Genomic DNA, 17,992 nt, shown 5'->3' with positions numbered 1-17,992 from the left:
TAAGCAACTCAGTGAGACCCTATCTCTAAATAAAATACAAAATAGTGCTGGTGATGTGGCTCAGTGGTTGGATGCCCTGAGTTCAACCCCTGTTGCCAAAAAAAAAAAAAAAAAAAAAAAGACCTTTCTCTTAGCCTCTGTATTTTCAATATTCAATATTTGTTTAACATATAAATGATGGCACCACATGCATGTTTTGCAACAAATGGTATCCCTCTCCTCTAGAAGTCTGGAAGTAAATGGGACCATTTGGGGTTGTCCCAATGTGAGGATCATTAATTAGCATTTGATGGATGAAGGCTAAACATGAGATAGTACTGTCCAAAATACCAACAGCACCCATGCAAAAACACTGAACTATAGGCTGGGTCAAGAAGATAACCTTTCATGGTAAGGTTAATTCAACTGCTGGTTAGCTTAATATACAAACAACTTCACTGTTCATTGATAAATTTACTTAATATACCTCAAAAGACACATCACTCTCTATTTTAAAATACATACAGATACCAATCACTTTTTAGATACCTAGCTAATATTCTGCCTTTCATCTCATGATATAACCAAAGCACCTAACCTCCTGCCTACTTGGATCATTTTTAAACTCAATAAGTTTATAGCACATGTGCATATTCACATAATGTTAGAAGTAGTTTCTTCTCCCTTTGGAAAATAATTTTGTTTCATTATCAAAAAAAATAAAATGAAATTTCTAATTCTAAGACTCATGTCAATAGGAAATTTTTACATTTCCTGAGCTCTTTCCAAAAGCATCATGCTAATGTTTTCACTGTCTTTTTTTTTTAATTATTTGTAGATGAACACAATACCTTTATTTTATCTATTTATTTTTATGTGCTGCTGAGGATCGAACCCAGTGCCTCACACATTCTAGGCAAGCACTCTACCATTGAGCTACAACTGCAGCCCCCGTTTTCACTGTCTTAAAAACACTGATGACAGGCCTGGGGTTGTGGCTTAGTGGTAGAGCGCTCACCTAGCAGGTGCGAGGGCCCTGGGTTCGATCCTCAGCACCACATATAAATAAAGGTATCGTGTGCAACCACAACTAAAAAACAGATAAATATTAAAAAAAAAACAAAAAACATTGATGACATGAAAATCTAGAGCTAGGGATGTATCTCAGTGGTACAGCACTTGCCTAGCATGCATGAAGCTCTGGGATTAACCCCCAATACTGAAAAAAAAAAAAGAGAGAAAGAAAATTGAACATGAATTGATTTATAACTAAAATGATATGTAAGTCTACATCCAAAAGGTAGAAAAGATGTATGCTGCAGATAGATCAAAATATGTTCAAGAACAAAATTAAACTAGGATGTGCTCAGTCAAAACTATTGAGTCAAAACTGTTGTCAATCAAAATTGTTATTTCTAAGCAAAATCAAGACTTACAGCTAAGGACAGGTAGGCTGCAAGAAGACCCTTTTGCAAAGGTTTACCTTTGCAGAAGTTTTGTTTTGGGGCCAGTTTTGCTTTGGCCAATAAAATTATTTCACAAGTTGTGAAAATAATCACAGAATCAAATTTGTGAAGCCCAGAAGCTTCTTTCTGGGTTTCAAAAGCTAAATAAATGAGGCTCCTAAGACTTATACACCAAAAAATAAAAATGAGTATTTCCTATCCAGTTTTAAAAGTAAAATTATGGGCTGGGGAGGTGGCTCAAGTGGTAGTGCGCTCGCCTGGCATGCGTGCGGCGCAGGTTCGATCCTCAGCACCACATACAAAACAAAGATGTTGTGTATGAGGAAAAAAACTAAAAAATAAATATTAAAATATTTAAAAATAAATAAATAATAAAAAATAAAAGTAAAATTATTCTAGTCACATAGCTCTCAGCATTTAGTTAGATCCTGAGTACTGTTTCTTAAAATTTTATATAGTCTCTGCAAAGAATAACAAAAGGAGAAAGAGATTCCAGAGTTCTGAGACACAACCCTGAGGCTCCATCTTCAGAAAAATTTGAAATTCCCTTGTTGCCAAAGAACTGAGAATGGCAAACTGAGTACTTTCAGCTCACCTTGCTGCTTATTATCTCCCCCAACTGGATTGTAAATGGAAGTGCTTTCCCCAAGCTCCTAGAGAAGCAGTTTCTAAAGTACAGACTCCCAAATCCCTTGAAGCTATCCTAGAGAAATTTCACCCAAAATGCTAAATCAAAGATTACAAGGTACTTTGAAAAACTCACCCTGCTCTCTACATGTTGAATAGTAGTAAGTGCTGGGTAGGTAATCAGCAGGAATAATCTATGAGCAGTCAGAAGACTGTGAAAGTCAGGCCAAGCTTAGCCAAATCACTTTACTTCTGTTTCTAGTTCCAAAGATGGAGATAGGTCCCTATCTATCCAATGAGAGCATTTTCAACTACCATCCCTCAAAGACCTGTAAGAACAACAACAACAAAAAAAAAAAAAAATGAAAGATAATTGATCCCTTCCTGTGACTATATTTCAACAAAAGCTATTCTGAAACAGATGACATTACTAAGGAACACACTTGAAAAGTCAAAATAAATTTTTACAAAGTCTCCCATGAACTTCAAAACAATCCAGGCCTCCCTGTGTATTTCAGGACTGCTTAGGAGGTAGTTATAACTACCTTCAGGGAAAGGGACAAACAGAACTCTATCATTCTTCCTCTTTCCCAACTCCTTAATCCTCTCAAGGTGAATAAAGTTAAAAGGTCTCCTTAAATCCCCAGTAAAGAGAGAAAAATGCCTTCAAATCCTTCAGTGGACTACAACAATGTTTTCCTCAGCTGGCTTTCTCATTCATTTTTGCCACCCTCCACATTCTTCACAAAATTATCTCTTCAAAAACCACAGTCTGACTCATTCCACTGCTTGTATCATTACTGGTTTCTTTGCTTTTAGGGTAAAAGCCCTGCTGGGCCTGACCCTAGCTCTCATAACCCCTACCCACTTTTCAGCCACCCTAGCCCTCCAACAACTTCTCAAACACTGTATTCCTCCTCATACACACTGTTCCTCAGTTAAGGTTCTTTCCACTGGTACCATCACATCCCCTTTTCAGCCTCTTTGCAGACCTCAGGTCAAGTCATAAGCTCAAAAAACCTTCTTTGAACATTCTTCCATAAAGAATTTATTCCTGGTAAACTCTTTCACACCACTGATATTCCTTCAAAGCACATTTCACACTTGCATGATCATTACTAAACTCTATCGCCTCCAATTTGACTATTAAAAGTTCTCTGTAGATAGAAATCCTTTATTTTCTGAATCTTTGCATCACCACAATACCAGTATATAGCATGTACTCAATACATTAGTTGAGTAAGTAAATAAAAGTCATTCAAAGTTCTCATTATTTGAGCCCAACTTTATTTCCCACTGTTCCACTACACAACCCACCACAAACCTGGCCTTTGTCCCCCACTCTCCAAAACTTTTCCCCTCATCTTCAGGCTCTCAAATCCTGTTGCTTTTCCATGCCTAGAAAGGTGTCCCCATTTTCCTCAACCAGTTCAAATCCCACTGGATTGACAAGACCCAATTCAAGTTTTCTTGCCTCCAGGGTATTTTCCCATAGCTCCTGCTTCACGCTTTCAAAACACTTTGCATTCTTTTTGACAATTATATATATATCCTCAGAGTACTTTAATGTGTCGCATATGTGACTTTTCTTCCCAATATCATTAGGTGGAACTCCTAAGGTTGGTTAGTTTAAACTTGCTGCACCCTCAGGATAGAACTCTCAGATTTTTTTCCTCTGAAAATAATATCAGCTTTCCTCTTACTCCTGTTTCGCAGGTGATTCAATATGCCTTAACAGACTCTCCGCACAAGTTCCCTTTCGGAGATTTCTGCCTACCCTTCCCCCATTCTACCAACAAACAGCAAAAAAAGGTTTTGAGTTCCCTGGATTCTTGTGCTTTCTCCTACCTAGACCGACCCTGTTTTTCCCTGTGACAATCCCTGCGTGCAGAGGAGCTGTTAGGCCCTTTAAACTGCCAACCCCCTACTCACACACAAGTCCATACACCCAGTCCTGGTCTCTAGAGCTGCCTGTGACCTCACTCACACCACCCCAGATCCTCACCTGAACCACTCTGTCACCTTCCATCCCCTCCATCAGACCGCGTGGATTCTCAGTAACCCTTGCCTAAGCAAGGTCCCAAGTCCGCTCTGTCTCTCCTTTCGGCCTCTGCCACTGAGTACCCCCTGAGGCCGTTTCTCTTTTCCCTCCTTCCTCTTCCTTAGAGACTGAACCTAGGCCCAAAGCAGTGACCAGCAGACGCGGAGCAGACACAGGCACCAGGCCTTCCAGCTCCAACGCCAACGCTACGGTCTCGGGCCCGCCCCCGCCCCCATCCCTCCCAAGCGGCGACAGCAGCGCAAGCCTGGGCCTGGCCAGGGGTCCCCCTCAGGGATAGCTATCGCTCACTGACCCGGGAAGGTGTCAAACGAGGAAGCGGCGGCGGCGGCGGCGGCGGAAACAGGTGAGGAGGCGGGCGGCCTGGCAGACGTTAACGGCTCAGCGCTCCATCCCTGCCGGACCTAAGCTCCGGCCTCACAGCTTCCTCGACCCCAGAGCCCACAGAACAAGTCACGTGCCGGCCGGAGCAGTCAGCTGACCGCGGCGCGCGCCACTGCGCAGCCGCGGCCGCCGGAGAGGGCGGGCCCGGGACGCTCCGGGGAGCCTGGGAGCCAGGAGCTGGGGCCGCGGCGGCCGCTTGGAGTGGGTGGGGTTGGCGGCTGCTGCGGGTGTTGTGGGTGGCCGCGGGCTAGCCACCTGCGAGCGTCATGGACTCTATCCCTAAAGTTTTCCCGCTTGAGATTTCTGCTGGTCAGAATTTATCTCCAACCCCCTGCACAGGCCAGTTTTCTGAGTAATATCCTCAATCGTGCTCTTCGGTTGATTCACAGTTTCCTTGCAGTCCGGTTCCACTTAGTTCCATAAACGTCCATGGACTGGGCACCCGCTATATACCCGCACTGGTTGGTTGTTTTTAGGATTCCTGGAGCGAATGGCCCCTTACCTTGAGCTTCTGATCAAGTTAGGCAGGGGGAGGGTCTGTGGTGTGTGGTGATTATAAATGATCCAAACCACATTAGATAAGGGAAACCAAGCAAAGCTTCAGGACAGAGGCACGACGGAGGGAAGCATTATTCTTTGGGGAAAAAATAGGTAGCAAACTGCCCTTCCTACTCATGCATAGTTCATTCGCTTGGGTAGATAGGTGGTATTATTTCTAATTTAGAACACTTGAGTTTTAGAAACAGAGGATTTTGAGGTTTTCACTAAGTTGATCCTTTTAGATTTATAGTTAAGGAAAGAGAAGAACTAGAAGGCACAGAGCCAAATAGCACCATAAACACTCCTGGTGTTAAATCCTGGCCTTCCTCCTTGCTAGCTTGTGACCTTCTACCTTTAAACTTCAACTTCTTCATCTGCAAAATGGTGATTAACAATAAACCAGATAGCCAGGCACTGTGGTGCACTCTTGTAATCCCAGCAGTTTGGGAGACTGAGGCAGGAGGATCACTTGTTCAAAACCAACCTGAGCAATTTAGCGAAGCCCTAAGCAACTCTAAATACTTTATTTAGAGACCCCATCTCTAAATAAAGTATTTAAACGGACTGGGAATGTGGCTCAGTGATTAAGCACCCCTGGGTTCATTCCCAGTACAAAAATAAATAAATACAGATAGAGCTATCCTGCAGGTTAGATGTAGTTGCAATAGCATGGTGCTTGGCACATAGGAAATGCCAGTGGCATAGGTTTTCTGATCTATCTTATACATTTTCTGTTATGTGTCCCTGCAGAAATTCACCACAAAATTTCTTAAGGTTACAGAATTAGGTTGAACAGAAAGTAAAAAAACCAACCAAACTGCACAATTTTGGATGACTTTCAGTTCGTTTCACAGCTTTGGAAACTTGTCAGAAATTCCATAGACTTTATCTGGCATCACAATGTGAACATAAAGACAATTTTTCATTAGTTCCATGTCAAAACTTCCTGTAATGATGGAAATTTTATTCTGTGCTTGCTATCCATCTGGTACCCACTAGTCCCATGGGCTATTGAGTACTTGAATGTGACTAATGTGACTTAGGAATTGACTTTTAAATTAAAAGTTATTTCACGTTAGTTAAAATTTTTTTAATATTTATTTTTTAGTTACAGATGGACACAATACCTTTACTTATTTTTTTATGTGGTGCTGAGGATCAAACCCAGGGCCTTGCACTTGCTAGGTGAGCGCTCTACCACTGAGCCACAACCCCAGCCCCAGGTTAGTTAAAATTGAAATGGCCAAATGAGGCTGGTGATAATAGCTTTAGGCAGTGAAATTTTAGTGCCTGCATTTGAAACTTCTTGGTTTCTTCTTGTTATATGTCATCCTGAGTAGACTTCTCATCTTGAATTCGTGAGTTTTAAGTCAAATGCATCTACTTCCGACCTTGCTCCATTTTCCAACCTCCATGTAATAGTTGGTAGGCAGAATAATGCTCAATAAATGTTAGCCTTAATCATTACTGGCCTAGCATATCTCACTTAAAAATCTAGCAAATGTGTTTAACAAAACCTGGACATACTTGCTTTTCATTGGTTTATAATAGTAAAGAATGTGTTTTTACAAAGATAAGGGAGGCTCACTTCTCTCTGCCCTTAATAGAAGCATACATAATTATCTAAGAATGTAACAAGTATGCCACACATTTTCTTCTCTTCCAACTCTAAATACTACCAATCTAGAAGTGCCTTCTAAACTTAAAGCATAAGGTGCATAGAACTAAGTGAGTGGCACATCCCTGTAACCCCAGCTACTCTAGAGGCTGAGGCAATGGGACTACAAGTTTGAGGCCAACCTGAGCAATTTAGCAAGAGCCTGTCTTAAAAAAAAAAAAGTCATAAAAAACATCCAAAGATTTATTTTTTCCTGACAACATTTGTGTGTGTGTGTGTGTGTGTGTGTGTGTGTGTGTGTGTAAGTTGTGGATGGACACAATGGCTTTATTTTATTTATTTATCTTATATATGGTGCTGGGGATTGAACCCAGAATCTTACATGTGCTAGCCAAGGGCTCTACCACTGAGCCACAACCCCAGTCCCCTAACATTTTTAAAGGAAAAAATACAAGTTTATTTCTTTTCATTTTGTTAAAATACTTCACTTGTATATTTTCTGTCTCCCCACCATTTCCATGTCTGACCATGGCTGCTATTATGTCCTATAATAACAGTCCATACATTAAAACTAAGCAAAGAGAGGAGCTCCATCTTTAAAACCTAAACTGGCATTTTTAGATGACACTTTCTTGGCAGTGGAACCTGGGCAACATTTATCGAACATGGTAAAGAAAGTTCTCTCTGCATTCTAAAAAGGACAGCCAGATATCAACTGTTATGGAAATGAAACAAGACAGAAAATTTTCCTCCACTTCAGTACTAGGGATTGGAGTCCTGCTTTACACTGAGCTACAACCCCAGCCCCCTTTTTTATTTTTTATTTTGAGATGGGGTCTCTCTATATTGCCAAGGGTGGCCTTGAATTTGCCATCCTCCTGCCTCAGCCTCCTAAATAGCTGAGATTTTAGTTGTGCACCACCATACCAGGTAAGACAGGAAATTTTAACAACTTGTTTAAACTATTTTATTAGAGAGACTTATAATTGTTCAAAACCAGCCTCAGAGATTTTGAGAAGTCTCTTGGTTAGTCATACAGAAACAATTTACCTGGCTTCCAATTTGTGAAAAGAACTAGCTTTTTCTATATTCACTTGCATATTTGCTTTTTTTTCTTCAGAATTATGTCTTTTTGGTGTTTTAATTATTCTTTTACTGTTTTTTTTTTGGGGGGGGGAGGGAGGTTCTTAATCTTTTGATCTTGTTGTTGCTGATTTTGAGTCTTTCCTATCCTGACTTGAGTTTTATACATTTTTGACTAGAGTATCTGATATCTCATATAGATTTGTTCAGTGGAGTTTTTTCTTCAGTTTCATACTCAACAAAATCATCATATTCTTCATCTTTATCAGCAGCAAATTTACTTTTCTTACTTGAAAATGTTACCATTTCCAGTGGCAGGTCAATTTCCAGATAAATAAGAGTTTTACATCCTTCTCCTCTTCATCTTCTGACTCTGCATCTTTCTCCACAGCTGTCCAGTCCTGTCCACTAATGGGCCTGGGCCCTGAACCACGCTTCAACTATAAGGCCACAGGCAGTATTAAATTAAAGCCCCCAAGGGAAACCCTTGGCTGTACAGACTACTTCAAAGTTGCCAGCATGATTTTAATCAGACTGCCTCCATAACTCATTGTCTCTGCTTCAATAATGTGCAATTTGTCCTTTGCACCAACTCCTAAATTGATCATTCTTAGAGATAACTAGTGCTCATTTTCATCGTTATCCACTATAAAGTGATAATCTTTGTCAGCCTTTAGTTCACAATGGAAAAGATAGTTTTGGTGTCTCTGAAAGCTCATGTTCATGTTTCTTGACTCTTCCTTGGAGTGATGGCAAGCACTTAGATGAGTCAGAAGGAGGATGGAGATAAACAACCATGTTCCAGAAAATAGCCCTGCAGAATGGAATGACAGCCACAATAAAATTTTTAAATTGAAGTTGGGAAAACACTTGAAGCAAATAGAACAATTGAATTCATAACTTTTTTTTAACTGTCTTACAATGTTAAAGATATCTTAAAATTTGGTACTGGTATTCCCCTTAGGAAAGGAAGTGTCCTTGTTTAGGAAAGTACCTTGATAAACTACTAGGGCAGAAGACAAAGTACTTAGGTAAACACGAAGAAATCAAAAAGATATCTAAATGAGTTTACAATGGAGAGGAACAGGAATCAAGGGCTGGGAGTGGAGAGGTGGGAAGAAGGCATAGGGAAGAGAAAGGAGAAAGACCAAAAAACACACAAACAAACAAACAAACAAATGAAAAAAAAAAAAAAAGATAACCAAGGACTTGTAAAAAAAAAAAATGAGAACTTCATTTGAGATTGGTTCATTTTCAGTGCTATAAATCCTTTGCCATCTGCCCAACCTTTAACAAAGCCTAAGCTCAAATGCTTTATGTGAGCTATTTTTTGAATAATCTTATGACATCCAAGTTAAATTACATAAAGACTTCTGAAAAATTGATGAGAATTATACAAAAAAAAACAACAAAGGAGCAGTAAGCATGAATAACTGAGGAAAGAAGATATACCACTAGCCAAAATATGTGAGGAAATGTTCATACTTACTAGTGCTCAAATATAAATAAGAGCCAGGTGTGGTGGCACACACCTGTAATCCCAGCAGCTCAGGAGCCTAGGCAGGAGGATCTTGAGTTCAAAACCGGCCTCAGCAATTTAGCAAGGCCCTAAGCAACTTAGTGAGACCCTGTCTCTAAATAAAATATTAAAAAGGGCTGGGGATGTGGCTCAGTGGTTAAGTGCCCCTGGGTTCAATCCCTAGTACCCAAAATCCCTAGTACCACACACACACACACACACACACACACACACACACATATGTATATGAACAATATGTTTATATATAAATTAAGAACTTATATTAGCAAAGATACAAATATACACATACATTTTTGGTGAGGATGTGCTAAGCTAGACTCCCAGGGCAAGTCAGTGGTAGAGCACATGCTGAGCAAAGCCCAGGGTTCTCAATCACAATAAGGAAACAGTTGCCAATGGAAATGTAAATTGATACAACTTTTGTTGTCATCAATTTGACAGTATGGACAAGAAGCCTGAAAAAATGCTGATTCCATTTGATATCGTGAGATCGGAAATAATACAAAAGATAGGGGGAAATCTTACACAAAATATATTAAATGCATCACTATAAACATAGTTGTTGGGCTGGGGATATAGCTCAGTTGGTAGAGTGCTTGCCTTGCAATGTACAAGGCCCTGGATTCAATCTCCAGCACCACAAATAAACATAGTTGTTTTATTATCATTTGTTAAAGATTAGTTGGAGAACTAAGCCCCTCTGAAGGTTAAGTATTGAAAATGGTATGAGGTTTCTATCTTGAAATTTTAGGGTATAATGCACAGGATTAATGAATAGAATATACTAGACCAGTGGTTCTTAATCAGAGATCATTTGGCAATATCTGAAGACATTTGGTTAGCACACCCTGGAGGGAGGGATACAACCAGTATCTGCTAGGTGGAAGCCAACACACAGGACAGCCTCAAAAGAGAATTACCTGATCCAACATCAGTCAGGCACCACTCCCAGCTGCAATGGCCTGTTCCTGGCTCCACTCCAACTCAGCAAAAATGTCCCACCCTACAGAGACTGAGTCGTTCATGGAGTCCCTGATTGCTGTTTTGTAGAAGTATGCCGGAAAGAATGGGAGCAGCTGCACTCTCTCCAAGATGGGATTCCTAAACTTCATGAGTACAGAACTGGCTGCCTTCACAAAGAAACAGAAGGATCCTGGTGTCCTTAACTACATGATGAAGAAGCTGGACTTCAACAGTGATGGACAACTAGATTTCCAAGAATTTCTTAGCCGCAGCTCACCATGACTCCTTCATGAAAGCTACCCATTGCCAAAAGCATATCTGAGGCCCCCCTGGGCCTGGCCTTAAAATCACTTAAGGACACTTTTCGAGAATATGTCTATTCATGTGGTTGTGCATATGTGACCTGTGCCACAGGCCCAAGAAGTTAGCAAGCTGCAGATGTGATTTTTTTTTCCCATTGCTAACAATCAAACACAAGGCCTCACTCATGCTAGACAACTGCTCTACCACTGAGCTATACCTGAGCCCCAGAAGTGGACTCTGAGTTCCATGCTCTTCACATAGACCCATGTCCTCTGCAGTGTAAAACCTCTGCTTGCTAATTTCACTTGTATTATTTTTTATTTTTATTTTTATATTTTTGGTACAAGGAATCGAACCCAGGGATGCTTTGTCACTGAGCTACTGAGCTACATCCCCAGCCCTTTTTATTTTTTGAGAAATGGTCTTGGTAAATTGCCTAGGCCAGCCTGGAACTTGCAATCCTCCTGCCCCAGCCTCCACAGTAGCTGGGATTATAAGCATGCACCACCACACCTGCTGCAAACATATATCTTCCATGATATATGTTTACATTATTTTTTTAAAGAGAGAGTCAGAGAGAGAGAGAGAATTTTAATATTTATTTTTCTTAGTTCTCGGCAGACACAACATCTTCGTTTGTATGTGGTGCTGAGGATTGGACCCGGGCCGCACGCACGCTAGGCGAGCGCGCTACCGCTTGAGCCACATCCCCAGCCCTTACATTATTTTTTTAAAGAATTTTTTAATATTTATTTTTTAGTTTTTGGAGGACACATCTTTATTCGTATGTGGTGCTGAGGATTGAACCCACTGCCACGCACATGCCAGGCATGCGCGCTACCACTTAAGCCACATCCCCAGCCCCTATATGTTTACATTATAAAGGAAGATATAATGGAGATTGAACCCAGGGCCTTGTGCATTCCAAGGCAAGTACTCTACCAACTGAGCTATATCCCCAGCCCAACAACTATGTTTAGAGTGATGCATTTAATGTATTTATCTTCCAAGACAGTTATTAATACATAATAGTTAATAATACAAAAATTATCAGTTGAAACCATGACCACTCATTTTAAGTGCTGCTGTAGTTTGGATCTGGAATGTCTTCCAAAGGTCCATGTGTTAAAGGCTTATTCCCAATTGGGTGTGTTGGCTCACACCAGCTACTTAGGAGGCTGGGCCAGGAGGATCACAAATTTGAGGCCATCCTGGGAAATTTAACAACACCTGTCTAAAAATTTTTTAAAAATCCAAAAGGGCTTGGGAATGCAGCTCAATGGTAGAGCACTTGCCCAGCATGTGCAAGGCCCTGAGTTCAAACTCCAGTGCAAAAAAAAAAAAAAGTCTTGATCCCCAACGTGGCACTTTTGGAAGGTAGTGGAATAATGATAATAATAACAATTATTATTATTATTATTATTATTGGGTGGATAGTGGGGATTTGACCCAGAATATTGATCACATGGCAAGAAGGCAGAAATTTTTAAGAGACGGGCATAATGCAAAGTTTTTTGTTCACTAGGGGCATTCCTTCAAAGGGGATTGTGGCCAGGTAGGATGGCTCATGCCTTTAATCCTAGAAGCTCAGGAGGCTGAGGCAGGAGGATTGTGAGTTCAAAACCAGCCTCAGCAATTTAACAAGGGCCTAACCAACTTGGTGAGACCCTGTCTCAAAATTTTAAAAAATTCAAAAAGGGCTGGGGATGTTAAGTGCCCCTAGATTCAATCCCAGGTACAAAAACAAAACAAAGGGGGAGGAGCACTGTGGGATTCCTCTTGCCTTCTCCCTCTCTCTCCTTCCCACCCACCATGAGGAGCAGATGGTTCCACTCTATACTCCCATGTTCCCTGTCATGATGTCTGCCTGGCTACTAGCCCCAAAGCTTTGGGACTAACTGATCTCCAAGCCTGTGAGCCAAAACAAACCTTTCCTTGTCATAATTTGATGTTTCTCAGGTATTTGTTAGAGTGGCAGAAAGCTTACTACCAATCAGGTCATAATCAAGGCCAGCAGAGTGGGAAGACAATGTAGACAGAAGAGTAGATATTATTGGGTGACAGGTACTCCATGAATTGCTTGCATTTCTGCTTTTGTTCTGGGAACTCTTTTCACAAGTGTTTGTATAACAAACAGTGTTAGAAGATAGAAATAGAAACCCCCTTCAGAACAAAGAGGAGACAAGCTTTCTAAAAACTTAACAAATATTTATTTTAGAATAGCTTTAGATGTATAGAAAAGTTACTAAGGAAGCAGAGCGTTCTCATATATCCCATGTTCAGTTTGCAGTATTTTATCATCTTATGTTAGTGAGGTATATCTGTGTAGGTAAAATTCAAGTTCCCTGAGCTCAGAGTTTCTATCCTGTAACACAACCCACTGTGTGCAGGCTTCTGCCCAAATCTGTCTACACCATAGCTAAGGGACAAGAAGGCAAGGACAACTGACATAAAAATGCTGATGTTCATGCTGAATTCCCTGCCATGAGTAATAAGGTCCTTTTCTCTGACAGATTTGTGTCTTAAACCAGTATCCTTTAAAATATGACAAATTAACTTGCTAGCTTACAAATAGGGTAAAAATCCAAAACCCTTCACATTTTTGACAATCACTGTACCAACAACAACAACAACAATCATTCCCCAAATGACTACATGCTCCTTGAAGACATGAACACATTCCTGTTTGATAAATACTTATTGAACTGAACTAAACAGGCTAATAATTGTGTAGGATGAAATCAAGGCTAGAGTTCTGCATAGAACTTGGCCATATCAAACAGTCTTTGTTTATCGATTGGAAGAAAATAAAGGATGTTATCCAAACCCAAAGAAGCATGGCGACCATTGTGGGGACGAAGATGAGAGAAAAATGGAGAGTTGAGGAAACTAGACTGGTAAGAACTATAAGGTCTGAGAGGGACGTCCAGACCAATCAATCCAACATGGTGTCCAGGGGATGTAGGAAACAGACCTCAGGTATTGCATGAGAGGACATGTGGGGGCTGCAAATGGAAGTCACTCCAGCAGAGCACAGTAAAAGGATATTCCAGCAGAAATTGAGCCATTAGCAGGCCCCTGGCTCCTGGCCTGAAGTTCAGCAATAGAAATCTAGTCCTGAACTGATCATCAGCAAAAGGCATGCAGGATGTGGGACCTGGAATCTGTGGTAAGGGGCCTCAAACAGGATAGGGAGGAATGTATCCTGAAAAGTAAAATTAAAATTATAATATCTTTTTGTATGAGGGTGACATGGATGGGAGTTGACACTGCATTTAATACAATTTATGGAAATTAACAACTGACAAACTATTCTTGGCATAAGTGATTGTCTGAGGGGCATGAGAGTTTTCTGATTATTAAGAAGGAGCATGAACTTGAGAACTCAGGAAGCTGTAGACATTACAGGGGCATGGGCTTTGCCACAGTCTGGCTAGGCACAAAATCACGAGCCACTCAAACAGGAACAAACTTTATTTTTTGAAACTGCCGCCAATGCCCCGTATGCCCCCGGGAAGCAAACCCACGCAGCGTTCTCCCGGAACCCCAGAGAGTTCCTCCCCCGGAATTCCCTCCTAATGTACTTCCCCAACCAATGGAAACTCTCCAGGAGTCCTGTAGCAGGCAGAGGTGAACAGCAGCAGTTCAATATCCATATGAATGCAAATCTTAACATAATCATATCATCTCAATGGCTAGCTGGCATCACCTTTCAACCAAAAATGCCATGCATCATATTACTTGGCTGTGGCTCTTAGCATCTCCCCCCTTCTGTTCAATTAAGCAACAAGCAATGTAGCTAGGGACCATGCCTGTTAGGTTTGTCCAATTCAACATATGGTTCTTACCTGTCATTGGAAAACTGACCTCTAGGCGTCAGCCTCCTGTCTAAGGTTGATACCACTGCAATTGGATCACACCCGTCACTGACTACCCGTCCAGCATATAGCCATACCTGTGGATAGGCCTATGCACTAGTGGGGGGGTGATGTTCTTTGCCTCACCTCTGTTGGCCCCCAAAATTAGACCATCACTAGTAGAAGGGAGGAGGATACAGAAATGCCACGACACCAAGTCAATTGACGGCTCTTTAGGAAAAATTGCATCACTGGTGACACATCAGCAAAGACACGCCAGCACTACCATAATTCGCTGCATCAACAGATAGAGCACAATGCATACAAGTGATACATAGTCTAGGCAAGTTTTGTAAGCAGTAAAGCGGAGGAATCTATCAATATGTCCATTTCCTCCCAAAATAAATCGACTCAGTGATTGAGCATTACTTGTTGAGTTATTATTCATTGATGCATCAGTTTATACAGTTTGTTGTGATAACTATCGAAGAAACTGTAGTTTGGTTTCATCTTGTCTTCACCGGCACTGGGATGAAGATAGGAATTCTGACAATGATGCTAAAAAAAAATTATGTAACATTCCAACAGGTACTAAGAAAACAATTTTTTGAATGATTTACATTATCCTGAACAGAATTATTAAATATAATGAAAAGGAAAGGTGAAAGTAAACAAACAGATCTGTTAACCTGCTTATTTGTACACATATTAAAACAATCCTCAACAGCTGTTTACCCAATTTAAATTAAACCATTAAAATCACGTGAATAAAAAAAATTCGGATCCATTTATTCATGAGCGCTCCTCATATATGATATATGGACATACGCACATACAGACATACAACACAAAACAGAAGTGTGCACACGTAACATACAACACATAAGACAATAGTAAAGGCCTTGTAGCTTTACACAGGTGAAATCTCCATTGCAATGTTTAAAAACTCCATAGTCAAAAAATAAAACTGATCAGAAAAACATTAACCTAGGTCTGTATGAGCTCAAAAATAAAATAGAACTTTATGATGTGGGAAAAAGCAATAATAAAATAGATATTGAAAAAAGCATCCTGGTTAATCACTGTTGCAGATGTAAGAATAGCCAAGCTGGAGTTCTGGATATCAGCTGTTATGGATTTGAGTCAAATCATCTTCTTTTTGGTCTGTAGAAATTGTTTTGGTTAACCTCTCTGGAATCCAAATCGGCTGCTGTTCTCCCTGTGGAAAAACACAAACAGAGCTCCGACTCCAGACAATCACTGGGTCAGGACCTTTCCATTGTCCTGTTAGAATATCCTTCCAAAGTACCTTAGGCTTATGTACATTTTTTGGATACAAATGTCTCTCCGCAGCACTAAGCCCTGATGAATCCAAATTTTAAAAGTTTAGAGTAAAAAGGGTTATTTTAAGTTTATCTTTGGGGGATATATACCCCTTTCCAATTCCCTCCTTTTGTTTTAATAAGTACATTTTAATAGTTTGATGAGCTCTTTCAACTATGCCTTGTCCTTGTGGATTGTATGGAATTCCTGTTATGTGAGTAATGCCAAATGATGAGCAAAATTGTTTAAAAGAGGTAGAACCATAACCAGGACCATTATCTGTTTTTAACTGTTTTGGAACGCCCACAGTGGCAAAATTTTGTAAGCAATGAGCTATAACATCTTTAGTTTTTTTCTCCGGCATGAAGGGAGCCCATCAAAAATCCAGAAGAAGTATCAACTGTAACATGCAAATATTTTAATTTTCCAAATTCTGGCAAGTGTGTGACGTCCATCTGCCAAATATGGTTAGGTATCAGTCCTCTAGGATTGACTCCAAGATTAACTTGTGGTAAAAATGTCACACAATTTTGACATTGTTTTATTATATGTCTGGCTTGTTCTTTAGTTATTTTAAAATGCTTTTGTAAAGTATTAGCATTGACATGGAACCTTTTATGAAACTTTATAGCTTCTTCTAGTGTGGAGAAAATATGTATGTCATGTGTAGATTTATCTGCTAATTCATTGCCCAAATTAAGGGCTCCAGGCAATCCTGTATGTGCCCTGATATGTCCTATAAAGAATGGATCTTTTCTGTCCCAGATTAGACTTTGTATAGTGGAAAACAAAGAGAAAACAGTAGAAGAAGGGGAAATCCTACCAGCATCTTCAAGGGATACTATAGCATTAACTACATACTGACTATCAGAAAATAAATTAAATACAGAATCTTTAAACATCATAAAAGCTTGTAATACTGCATTAATCTCTACCTTTTGAGCTGATTGTTTGGGTACTAAAAATGTAAAAGTTTGATCAGGTGTAACTACTGCTGCTGTACCATTATTTGACCCATCAGTGAATATATTTGGAGCATTCATGATAGGTGTTTTTCTTGTCATTTTTGGAAAAACTACAGGATGCTTAGACCAAAATGACAACAAAGGATTAGATGGTAAGTGGTTATCAAATGAAACATTAGATTTACACATGATTATTGCCCAAGTATTTAACTCATTAGCTAACTCATCAATTTGATTCATAGTATATGGAGTAATAATTTTATTGGGAGAAATCCCAAACACTCCCTTTGCTGCTTTTATTCCTTTGAGTATTAATTGTCCTACAGCCTCAGGATATCTAGTAAGAATAGTGTTTGGAGAATAAGATAAATGTATCCACAATAATGGACCTTCTTGCCAAAATACTCCTGTAGGAATATTTTTTGTTGGTAGTACAATAAATAATAAAGGCAAACTTATATCAATTCTATCCAAATGCATATTTTCCATATATGTTTCAATGATTTTTAATGCCTTTCTTGCTTCATGCGTTAACATGGGGGGTGAATTTGGATCTGATAGACCTTTTAGAATATCAAATAAAGGCCCCAACTCTCCTGTTGGTATGCCTAGATAAGGCCTTATCCAATTTATGTCTCCCAATAACTTTTGAAAGTCGTTAAGTGATTTGAGTTGATCTACTCGTATTTGAATTTTTGGTGGACGGACCATGGTTGAGGATAATAGAACTCCTAGATAATTAATTGGAAGATTTAATTGTACTTTATCTATTGCTATCTCTAGATTATAATTTTTTAATCAGTTTGTAAGTGTGGCATAACATTCTAGCAATGTGTTTTTATCTTTATGTGCCAATAACACATCATCCATATAGTGAAATATTTGTAGTTCAGGATTTTGATTTCTAAGTGGCTGGATTGCTTTGTTAACATAAATTTGACACATAGTTGGACTATTAGCCATCCCTTGAGGGAGTACTTTCCATTCATATCTCTGATCAGGACCTTCATGATTTACTGCAGGGATAGTAAATGCAAAATGTGGACTATCCTCGGGATGAATTGGAATTGAAAAAAAACAATCTTTAATATCTATAGCTAAAACATACCAGGTTTTTGGTAAAGCAGACAATTGGGGAATCCCTGATTGAGCAGGTCCCATGATAACCATCTCATTATTAATGGCTCTTAAATCTTGCAATAATCTCCATTTACCAGATTTCTTTTTAATGACAAAAATGGGAGTATTATGGGGAGATATGGAAGGTTGTATATGTCCTTCCGCT

The 17,992-nt window shown here is 39.8% G+C and overlaps 1 protein-coding gene across 1 annotated transcript in view; it reads right to left on the bottom strand.

The window, feature by feature from the left end:
• ATP6V1C1 (ATPase H+ transporting V1 subunit C1) overlaps window positions 1-4,602 on the bottom strand; it is a 51,445-nt gene extending 46,843 nt beyond the window's left edge. Inside the window, exon 1 of the mRNA XM_081265715.1 lies at window positions 4,427-4,602. The gene's annotated coding sequence lies outside the window, so the exon portion shown is untranslated. The remainder of the gene's footprint in view (window positions 1-4,426) is intronic.
• Between the last annotated feature and the right edge of the window lie 13,390 nt (window positions 4,603-17,992).

Source organism: Spermophilus citellus, assembly GCF_964194105.1.
Source record: "Spermophilus citellus genome assembly, chromosome: 14".
Classification (NCBI taxonomy): Eukaryota; Metazoa; Chordata; class Mammalia; order Rodentia; family Sciuridae; genus Spermophilus; species Spermophilus citellus.
The sequence above is the reverse complement of the archived record's forward strand: the minus strand, read 5'-3'. Positions and strand labels throughout refer to the sequence as shown.